Here is a 10,298-nt window from a genome sequence, read left to right on the forward strand (position 1 = left end):
ATGTTGAAGTCTTAACCCCCCAGTACCTCAGAATATATTTGGAGACAGGGGCTTTACAGAGTAATTAAATTGAAATGATGTCATTAGGCTGGGTCCTAATCCAATATGACTGGTGCCCTTAGAAGAAGAGGAGATCAGGACACAGACACACACGGAGGGAAGACCATGTGAAGATATGGTGAGAAGACAGCCATCTCCAAGCTAAGCAGAGAGGTCTCAGATGAAATGCCACCAACACCTTGAATTTAGATTTCTAGGCTCCAGAACCGTGAGAAAATAAATTTCTGTTGTTCAAACCAGCCAGTCTATGGTACTTTGTTATGGCAGCTCTAGCAAACTAATGTACACTTCAAGCATTTCAATTTGTCAGCAGCCGTGACACCTGGAGGCAGAGGCAGTGTCCAGCTGAGGGGCTCATTGGTGAACCCTGGAGGTAGCGATACGTACCTTCATGCAGCTTCTAAGGCACCAGGGCCTCTGAAGCCAACAGCACCAGAGCACAGCCAGGGCAGAAGATGGGCAAATAGAAGATTCATATAGTAGCTGGACGGGGCATCTTCGTAAGCATGAAGGAGACACAACCTGCGGAGCTCCAGATACTGGGTAAGGCTTTGTGGGAGGCTGGGACCCTGTATTTGCACATAAGAACAGGATCCTCTAAACGGATTAGGAAATCGTGACTAACAAATGATATATTAAGAAAAGTGGCATCTCAGAGTTGCTAAAAGTTGCACTTATTTGGTGATTGGACCTGTGGCTTTTTTTCTTTCCAAATTGATTCCTAATTATAGTTTGTATTTTGTGTGGCTTTTTGAGTAAAATTGGACTTATTTTTAGGAATCTGTTTATCTCATTTTTTTGCCTTTCTGTTTCCTGTATTCTTTTGTTTTCTTTAAAACTTGTACATACACGTGTGCACATACAAACACATACTCTAAAATATGATGAATGCTTACTAAGTTTTCAACATTGCTGAACACTTTCATACAAAACATCTTAGAAACTGGTATGCTCTCTTCACTCCACTCCGCAAAGTCAAACTGTATTCTTGCTTGAAGGTACAGCTCATGATCCTACTTCCTCTCTCAAGGGTCAGGGATGATAGTTATTTATTGAGCACTTAGTAAGTGCTTTCTACCTTGAGCTATATGATATTTCCCCCCTTTCACAGATGAGGAAACTCATTTATAGACTGGTTGTAAATTTTCTAGGGTCACACTGCTGAACAACTCTCCATTGTACTGTTAGATACCTTTCTAATTTTTCCAAGTTGGTAAGTGATGAAATTAGGATTTTAAAAAATAGCTAACATTTATTGAGCTTACTCTGTGCCAGGGCCTGTGCTAAATGTTTTACAGGGTTTATTTCATGTAATTTTGACAACCCAATGAGGTCTTGTATCTCTTATACAGACAAGGAGACTAAGATTCAGAAACCTTAAGTAAATTGCCTAAGATGACACCAGCAAGTGGTGGAATTGGGATTCAAACTCAGACCTCTCTGATACAACAGTTCATGTCCCCTAACCCTAACCTGAAATGATATTTTCTTTACTCTGATTTCCTATGTTATTTGCATACATACCATCTGTTTTTCCCCTGCATTTTTCAAAATTTTCTCGTTTAGATTGTTGCTTGTTCAAAGCTGAAGTAGGCAATCATTTTGTTCTGTCCCCTGCAGAGTGTCTAACAAAGTGCTGGGTCCACACCTATCTCTCAATACACGTGCACTGGATGAATGAATGGTTGGGTGAATGCGTGCATGGATTGGTGGCTGGAACTCTTTTTGTCAGTGGATCTGGCAATGCTTGCCAGACGTCAGTGAAATTTCTCAGATGCCCATGGCTACTGCAGAAAATCTAGTGATTCTCACTAGACGGGGCAGGAGTCTGAGAGCCATGGGGAAGTGTTATGGCCCAGAATGTGTCTAATTTGGTGAATTTGGAGTGCATTTGGAAAGAATGCGTACTCTCCCAGTTGTTGGGTGAAGAGTTCTGTGGCTCTCAATTAATTCTAGTGGGTTACTAGGGTTTTTCAGATCTTCTGTATTCCTGCTGATTCTTGTCTGCTTGTTCTATAGTTACTGAGGGAAGGATGCTGAAATCTCCAGCTATGACTATGGATTTGTCTATTTCCTCCATTAGGTTTGGTCAGTTTTTACTTTCTATATTTTGAAGCTCTTCTATTACATGCATGTACATTTATGCAATTTACAATTGGTATGTCTTCCTGAGGAACTGACCCTAGTATCATTATGAAACGTCCCTCTTCATTTCTTGCAAAACTTTTTGCCTTGCAGTCTATTTTGTCTGATAGTAAGACAGCCACACCGGTTGCATGTTCTATTTTTTCCATCCTTTTATTTTCAACCTACTTATGCCTTTATGTTTAAAGTGAGTTTCTTACAAAATTCATACAGTTGAGTTGTGCTTTGTTTTTTTTTTTTAATCTTGTCTAACAGTTGGTCTCTTTTTATTGGGGTGTTTATTTCATTTACATTTTGTGTGTGCGTGTGAGGAAGATTAGCCCTGAGCTAACCACTGTTGTAAATCTTCCTCTTTTTTTTTCCTCCCTAAAGCCCCAGTACATAGTTGTATATGCTAGTTGTAAATCATTCCAGTTCTTCTATGTGGGATGCTGCCACAGTATTGCTTGATGAGTGGTGTGTAGGTCCATGCCCAGGATCTGAACTGGCGAACCCCAGGCCGCCGAAGCAGAGCGCGAGAACTTAACCACTCAGCCACAGAGCCGGCCCCTTATTTCACCAACATTTAATGTAATTATTGATAGTTTAATGTCTTCCAGCTTGTTATTTGTTATCTATTTGTCTCTTCTGTTTTTTGCTCTTCTGTTGCTCCTTTCTTCTTTTGGGATAATTGAATATTTTTTAATATTCCATTTAATTTTCTTTACTGGCTTCTTAGCTATACCTAATTTGATTTACTTCATTTCATTTTTTGTGGCTGTTCTGGCATGGCAATATATCCTGAACTTATCAAAAGCTGTTTAAGTCAACACTGTACCCCTTCACATTTTCGACCTCTCTCTTTATACCTTACCCTTCACATTCCAACTTTCCACTTCATACCTGACTCTTTCTACTGCACAAATATAATAGTTTTTACAACTGTGTTGTTCCATTTACCTACTCTGCCTATCCTTTGTTGTATTGCTGTCATGATTTTTAGTTATATACATATTATAAATGTCTCCTTACAATGTTATTATTGTCACTTTTAATAGTTGAGTTTTAAGGAAATTACAAGAATAAAAAAATAGTATTTTATATTTACCTACAATTTTTTTTTTTTTTTTGAGGAAGATTAGCCCTGAGCTAACTGCTGCCAATCCTCCTCTTTTTGCTGAGGAAGACTGGCTCTGAGCTAGCATCCATGCCCAACTTCCTCTACTTTATATGTGGGACGCCTACCACAGCATAGCTTGCCAAGCGGTGCCGTGTCCACACCCGGGATCCGAACCAGCAAACCCCGGGCCGCCCAAGCGGAATGTGCAAACTTAACCACTGCGCCACCGGGCCGGCCGCCCCACAATTTCTCATGTTCTTCTTCTCTTTCTGTAGAAGCAAGTTTCCATTTAGTAGCATTTCCTTCAGCCTGAGAACACCCTTTCATGTTCTTCGTAATGCCGGTGTACTGGTGACAAATGCTCTCAGCTAACTTTTATCTGAAAATATTTTTATTTCGTCCTCGTTTTTTAAGCCTCTTTTCACTGCCTGTGTATTAGAGGTTGGGAAGAATGGTTTTGGACTAAAATTTGTAGGGAACTTTTCTTCTAAGACTGTATTTGCTCAATATGTCGACTAAAAAGCAAATTACAAACAGTCCCAATAGTGAGAACTAATGATTTTGAGAGAGCACTAAGGCTATCTGGTAAAGGGTTGCTCTTGATGTGGAGAAATGGTAAGTAATCTTTTAGATAGAAGGCTAACAGCTCTGCCTGTACAAATGTCTGCTTTAAAACCAAGGGGCCTTTATTGTAAAACGCTTTGGGCAAATGAAGCCTTTGACGAAGGTGTGTCTCTTCCACAAATCACATGAAAGGTGACATGCCAGAAGTGGTCTCAGACCACATAAGACACATCTGTAGGAAGAAGTATCAACACATGAAAACCCTATTCTCTGTCTATACGCCTCTTTCATTAAGATTTATTATAGTATCGGCTGTTCTTTCGTAAGTATTTATTAATCACTGCAGGAGGTGTTGGGGGATATAAACTGAGCAGGCATTGCAGCTGTTCTGCGGGAACCTGTTGGCTAGCTGGGGACACAAGTCATGAACACAGGGTGGCTTGCACAAGAACTATGGCCCAGCACTCAGACACGTTGACAAGGGCATCATGCTATGCAGGACCTAAAGGCCCAAGTAATTTGGGATTTGAGGAAAAGGGGTCAGCATTGATGTTATTATGGAAAACATTTCTGGAAGAGTTAGATTTTGATACATACCTTGAAGAAGATGGAAGCTGTGGATTAGAGAAGAGAAATGATGGAATTAGAAGAAAGAAATGTTGGGGAAAGGAATAAAAGAATAAAACACTAAAATGGACTTGGCAAAACATTTGTTTGGCTAGAACATAGGCAGCATGATAGGAAATAAATATGAGATTACAGAGGAATAGGCTGTGGGGAGGTGTGGGCTGCATGGAGCCGAGACATGCCTGGGGAGTCTTGACTACAAATTCAGAGGTTATAATTTGATATGACAGGTAAAAGGGAGGGATTAAATGGAAAATTGCCATGTGAAAAGTAGACTTTGAGAAGGGACTTTCTGGCACAAAGGGATAAAGGAGCAAAGCTTAGAGCCACTGGAGGTTGAAGACCAGTTAGGAAACTGTGGTCATTTTAGAGCAGTGCTGTCCAATAGAAATATAATACAAGCCACGTAGGGAATTGTAAATTTTCTTATAGTCACATTGAAAAGGTAAAAGTGAAATTAATTTAAATAATATACTTTATTTGTCCTGATATATTGAAAATATGACAATTGAACATGTAAGCAATCTTTGAGTTATTAATGAACTATTTAACGGTTTGTTCATACTGAGTGTTTGACTTCCAGTGTGCATTTATACTTAGCGCACATCTCAATTCGGATGTAAAATTTTCACGGGGAACACTTGATCTGTATTGAGATTTTATAAAAGTTACAGTTGAAAAAGTCAATTCACATACTCAAGTTGTTTCAAACATGCTTTAAACATTTCCTAACAACTGAATTGAATATCAGCTATTAAGTTGAAATTAATTAAAACCAAATAAAATTGAAACATTCAGTTACTCCATTGTACTAGCCGTATTTTCAGTGCCCAATGGCCTCATGTGGCTAGTGGCTGCTCTATTGGAGAGCTCAGGCGTGGGTGCTTGTCCTGGAGAGACAGCTAGGAGCTTGAGGTGAGGGAGTTTCCATAGGAATTGTGTGGATCTTGATGCACTAAAGAGCAGAGGGAGCAAATAATTTTCTTTGTTCCAAGAGAGAGAATAAAGATGGCCTCCTTGTGTCTAAAAATCTCACATCATAAGTTCCCTGAAGACAGGGACACACAATTCTGCTCACTCTTCTTTTCATCCTCACCCAGCACAGTGCCAGATACATGGTAAGTGCCGATTAAACACTAACTAAGGAAACCACTCCAACTCAAGTCTTGAATTCTTTTCATCCTTCTCAGAACACAATGGTTTGTTCATATTTGTCTGAATTTACAAGTCCCTGTTCACCTTCTAGTCATTGTCTAGTCTGATCACAAGGAGGGGACAAGGAAGCGAGTGTCTGTCTGCTTCCCGGGGCCCCTGAGTTAGAGAATGTTGAGCAGAGATTCAGAAGAGCAGGCTGAGCAGAGCTTAATCTGGATATTCTCTTCTTTTTCTTCCCTTCTTCCCTTCCTACTCCTGTTTTATTTTTTTTTAAAGATTGGCACCTGAGCTAACATCTATTGCCAATTTTCTTTTTCCTCCTTCTTCTCCCCAAAGCTCCCCCAGTACATAGTTGTATATTTTTAGTTGTGGGTCCTTCTGGTTGTGCCATGTGGGACACCGCCTCAGCATGGTCTGATGAGCGGTGCCATGTCCGTCCCCAGGATCCGAACAGGCAAAACCCTGGGCCAGGAAAGTGGAGCATGGGAACTTAACCACAGGGCCAGCCCCACCTACTCCTGTTTTTTTTCCTTTCCCTCGTGTAAGGATTAATCTCAGAAATGAACACAGAAAGTTATTCCACAGTACTGTAAAAATCGGGGGATTTCTGATCTCAAGTCCCTGCAGAAGGTGCCCCTGACTCTCGTCGCAGTGAAGACAAGGGTGAGTGAGAGGCCCTAACACCACCTGCCAGGCCGTTCCCATCACTGTTGGGCCCAATTCAATGACTGTGCTACTTGGGGCCTCACTAACTGGTTTCAAAAGAAATCTTCATGTGTGAGATATATTTTTTTACACTTTTTTTAGTGGAGTTGTGGATTTACAGAATAATTGAACAGATAGTACATAGAATTCCCTGTACCCACCTCCCCCATTCCCTTGCCCCTGGCACAGTTTCCTCTATTCACATATTGTATTAGTGTGGTACAGTTGTTAAAATCCAGCAATATTAATAAACCAATATGAATACATTATTCTTCACTAAAGTTTGCTTTGGGGTTCATTCTTTCTGTCGCACATTCTAACAGTTTAACAAGTGCATAATGACGTGCAGCCACCACTACAGGATCACACAGAATAGTTTCACTGCCTTTCAAGTCCCCTGTGCTTCACTCCCTTAAGAATCAAAAGGACAATAATATTTGATGACGTGAAAATGATGTGAAATTCAAATTGTGGTGTCCGTAAGTACAGTTTATTGGGCCGCAGTCACACGGGTTTGCTTATGTATTGTCTGCGGCTGCTTTTGCTCCACAGCAGGGTCGAGGACTTGCAACAGGGACATCTGGCCTGCAAAGCTGGAAATAGTTACTATCCGGCCTTTTACGGAAGAAGTTTGCTGACCCCTGGCCTAGAGGATAAGTTCTGGCAAGTTTGAATGGTCACCTCTTAGCACTTATCAAGGGGATCTGAACTTAGGTTTCTATTCTAATCTGACTGGTTTAAGAAAGAAAGTGTCCTCTCTGGAGTGTTAACAATTGGTCGGGGACCAATAGGCACCCTAGAACCCCTTCTGCTATTCTGCTGATGAGTCTTTATCACTTATATCTTGACTTTTAAAAAATCTCTGACAAGAGATGTGCAGTTGATATGTTCATAAATCATAAAACTGTAGATCAAAGAATTCATTCATTTGCTTGTATATTGCCCCTGTCTCCCTCCAACACACGTTCACTTAGTGTTTGCTTTTGGTTGTGTGCAGTCCTGGTTAGCAGAGATTTAAAAAGCAGCCCCAGTCTTTAGGGAGGGCAGAATCGAGTGTGGATGACAGACAGATGGAACAACAACTACACACAGGAGGTACACAGCATGAGTGCGGTCATAAGCCTCAGGCGCCAATAACAGAATCATTGGCCCAAGAATCAAAGCACTACCAATCATTCATTTAACAAATGTTTACAAGGTAAGACAGATCTAAAAACCTTTAAGTCTAGCTTATATTTATCAGAAATCTAGGAGGGATTTTTGAAGCCATCTGATGCAATCCTCTCATCGGATGAAAAATCTTGGCTACAGTTTCTTGGCAAGTGCTGTTTACATTAACGTGGTCCATCTCCACTGATAGGAAACTCCTAGATTAATTTATGTCTAATGTTAGACAATTATAAATGTTGATTGCTATGCTTTATCTGAGGGAAACTGTGCCTCTCCGTAGAAATGATAAATTTTGGAGCTGAAAAGTACCTGCTAGAAAAATCTAAACTCATTTTTTTCATGAGACAGAAGAAGGTATTAACATTCACTGAAATACAAGCTTTAGGAGGATAGGGATTTGGTCTTTTGCTCGCCACTTTATTTGTAGCATTTACCCTATAATAGACTTTGGCACGTGATAGGCATTAAGTGGGTGTGTGAATGATGAATAATAGTAGTTATTATATGCTGAGCATAGAGTATGTATCAAGCTCTTTATATAAAGTATCCCATTTCTTTCTTACAATAAGATGAGAGTATTTATTAATTTCCATCCTACTGGTGGGTCATCTGATGCTTAAAGAACTTGCGGAGGCTAACAGACTTAAGTGGTGAAGCTTAGGTTAAAGCTTTCTTTATATCTTCTTGTGGCCAGTTGTCATTCTTGCCTGTACTCTGGAGACTTAGCGTGTGTGGGCAGTCTACAGGCTTGTCTTTCTTGGCACAGGAGGGACACAAGACAAAGGCAGGCAAAGGCACATTGAGGAAATAGTCAAGCAAAGGTTGAACAATCTTTGTGGCACCACTGAGCCCTGGGGCACTCCATGGGGACCATTTGTAAGCATGCCACATATAGTAAGGATGGTAACACAGCTGACCTATTCATTATTTGCTCTCAGATCTGTCCTCTGCCTTCCCCCTGCCCTTTTAGGTATCATAGAGAACTACATTTCACAAACTCCCTAGTCGATTGGATTATAGGTGGTGAGGCCAATAGGATGCACTGGGAGAGTTGAGCAGAAGCCAAGATAATTCTGCCTCTCCTAATCTGCCTTGGGTGGCACTTCCAGCCGTGGCTGTCTTCTCTGAGCCCTACCTTCTGCAAGATTGCCTCTCACTTTCATCGCACCACTGATAGGCAGCTCCCACAGGGGTTCCAGCTCCAGCCAGACAGTTCCAGTATCCAGTTCTGACAAAGCCGTCTTCTCCATCTGTCCAGCCAAGCCTAGGGATGGAGCAGCATCCAGCTGTTGCTAATCACAGGGTGGCCTCCCCGTTTCACGTCTGGCTTCTAAGCTCTTTTATCTTTTGTGTAACCAATTCCTTATACCAAATTCCCTCTGTTGAAAGACGTAGAGTTGTTTCTGTTCCCTGACTGAATGGACCTGATTGATACATGCTTAAGTCCTCAAGTTTCAAGGTCTTAGAACCATACAGATTCATTTTTCTTGTGCTTGAAGTTCTACTGGGTGTTCACTGGGCAACCTTCCACATGATTCAGGGCCCATGGTCCCTCTCTTTTGTGACTCTGCCTTTCTCCAGGGCCTTGGAGCCCTTTCTTGGACACTCTGATGGCAGAGCAGAGAGTCAGCAATCACACTTGGGACCGTTTTATGGGCCAATCTTGGAAGTGGCATATAACACTATTGTCCACAATTCACTCGCCAGAACTTTGAGGGAGATCGATAAATGTATTCTTGCTGTGGGTCCTGGAGGAGAAGAAGAAAGGTTAGGCAATCAGCTGGCCAGTCTTTCCCACATTGGGATGCTGAGAATCTGGTTGAGTTGGCCTGTGTGTGCACAGATTGCCCTCCACTTCTCAGCTCTCCCATTCAGTCTTCCCATCTTGCCTTGTACATGCATAGTTCAGTTGAAAGACCCTTATTGAAACCTAGTGTGAGATGATGCCTAGTATCTGGGGGTAGGGATGAAGTGTATACGAATATGTTCCTAACGAACCAGTCAGACCACAACACGTCCCTTCAGATCCCAGAAATTGGTACCAGGAAGTAGCCATGGGCAGACTGGTAATAGCTGAATATTCTTTCATTCACTCCACCAGTGAGGGGAAGAATTTGCTCCCCTGTACACTGATGTGGTGTATCCTTTGCTACTCAAACAGTGGATCCTATCAATCAGCAGCATCAGCAACATCTCAGAGTTTGTTAGAAATGCAGAATTTCAGGACCCAGCCCAGCTTTACTGAATCAGAACCTGCAATTTAACAAGATCCCTAGGTTATTTGTATGCACACTAAAGTTTGGGAAGCACTATGAAATTCATAAAGTTAATACTTTGCTCAGCTGGTATCACAGGCTTCTACGTGGGACACGCTGTGCTGTTTCCAGGTGTAGGGAAATCTTGTCTGAGCTCCCATGGAGTGAACTCATCCTGCTTTCCCTCTTAGACGAGCTAAGAAATTGGACTGCTAGAACATGTTCTTGCTATTTCTAAGAATGACAGAAAGATGAAAGAAAGAAAGAAAATGAATGAAAGGAAGAAAAGAAAGAAGAAAGGAAGAAAGGAGGGAGGAACGAACAAGAGAAGGAAGAAAGGCTAAGTTGACCTACCTAGAGTGGGCGCTGGGTCAGAAATGCCCGGAGAGTCCAGGGATGGAACTCACTGGGAAGCTGCTCAGCTCTGAGGCCAAGCCTTCCTCCAAAGCTAGTGCATATGAGTAACTATGCATAACTATGCATGAGTAACTTAAAACTCCCTATCTCTTGTCAGATTT

Source organism: Equus quagga, chromosome 14, assembly GCF_021613505.1.
Source record: "Equus quagga isolate Etosha38 chromosome 14, UCLA_HA_Equagga_1.0, whole genome shotgun sequence".
Lineage (NCBI taxonomy): Eukaryota > Metazoa > Chordata > Mammalia > Perissodactyla > Equidae > Equus > Equus quagga.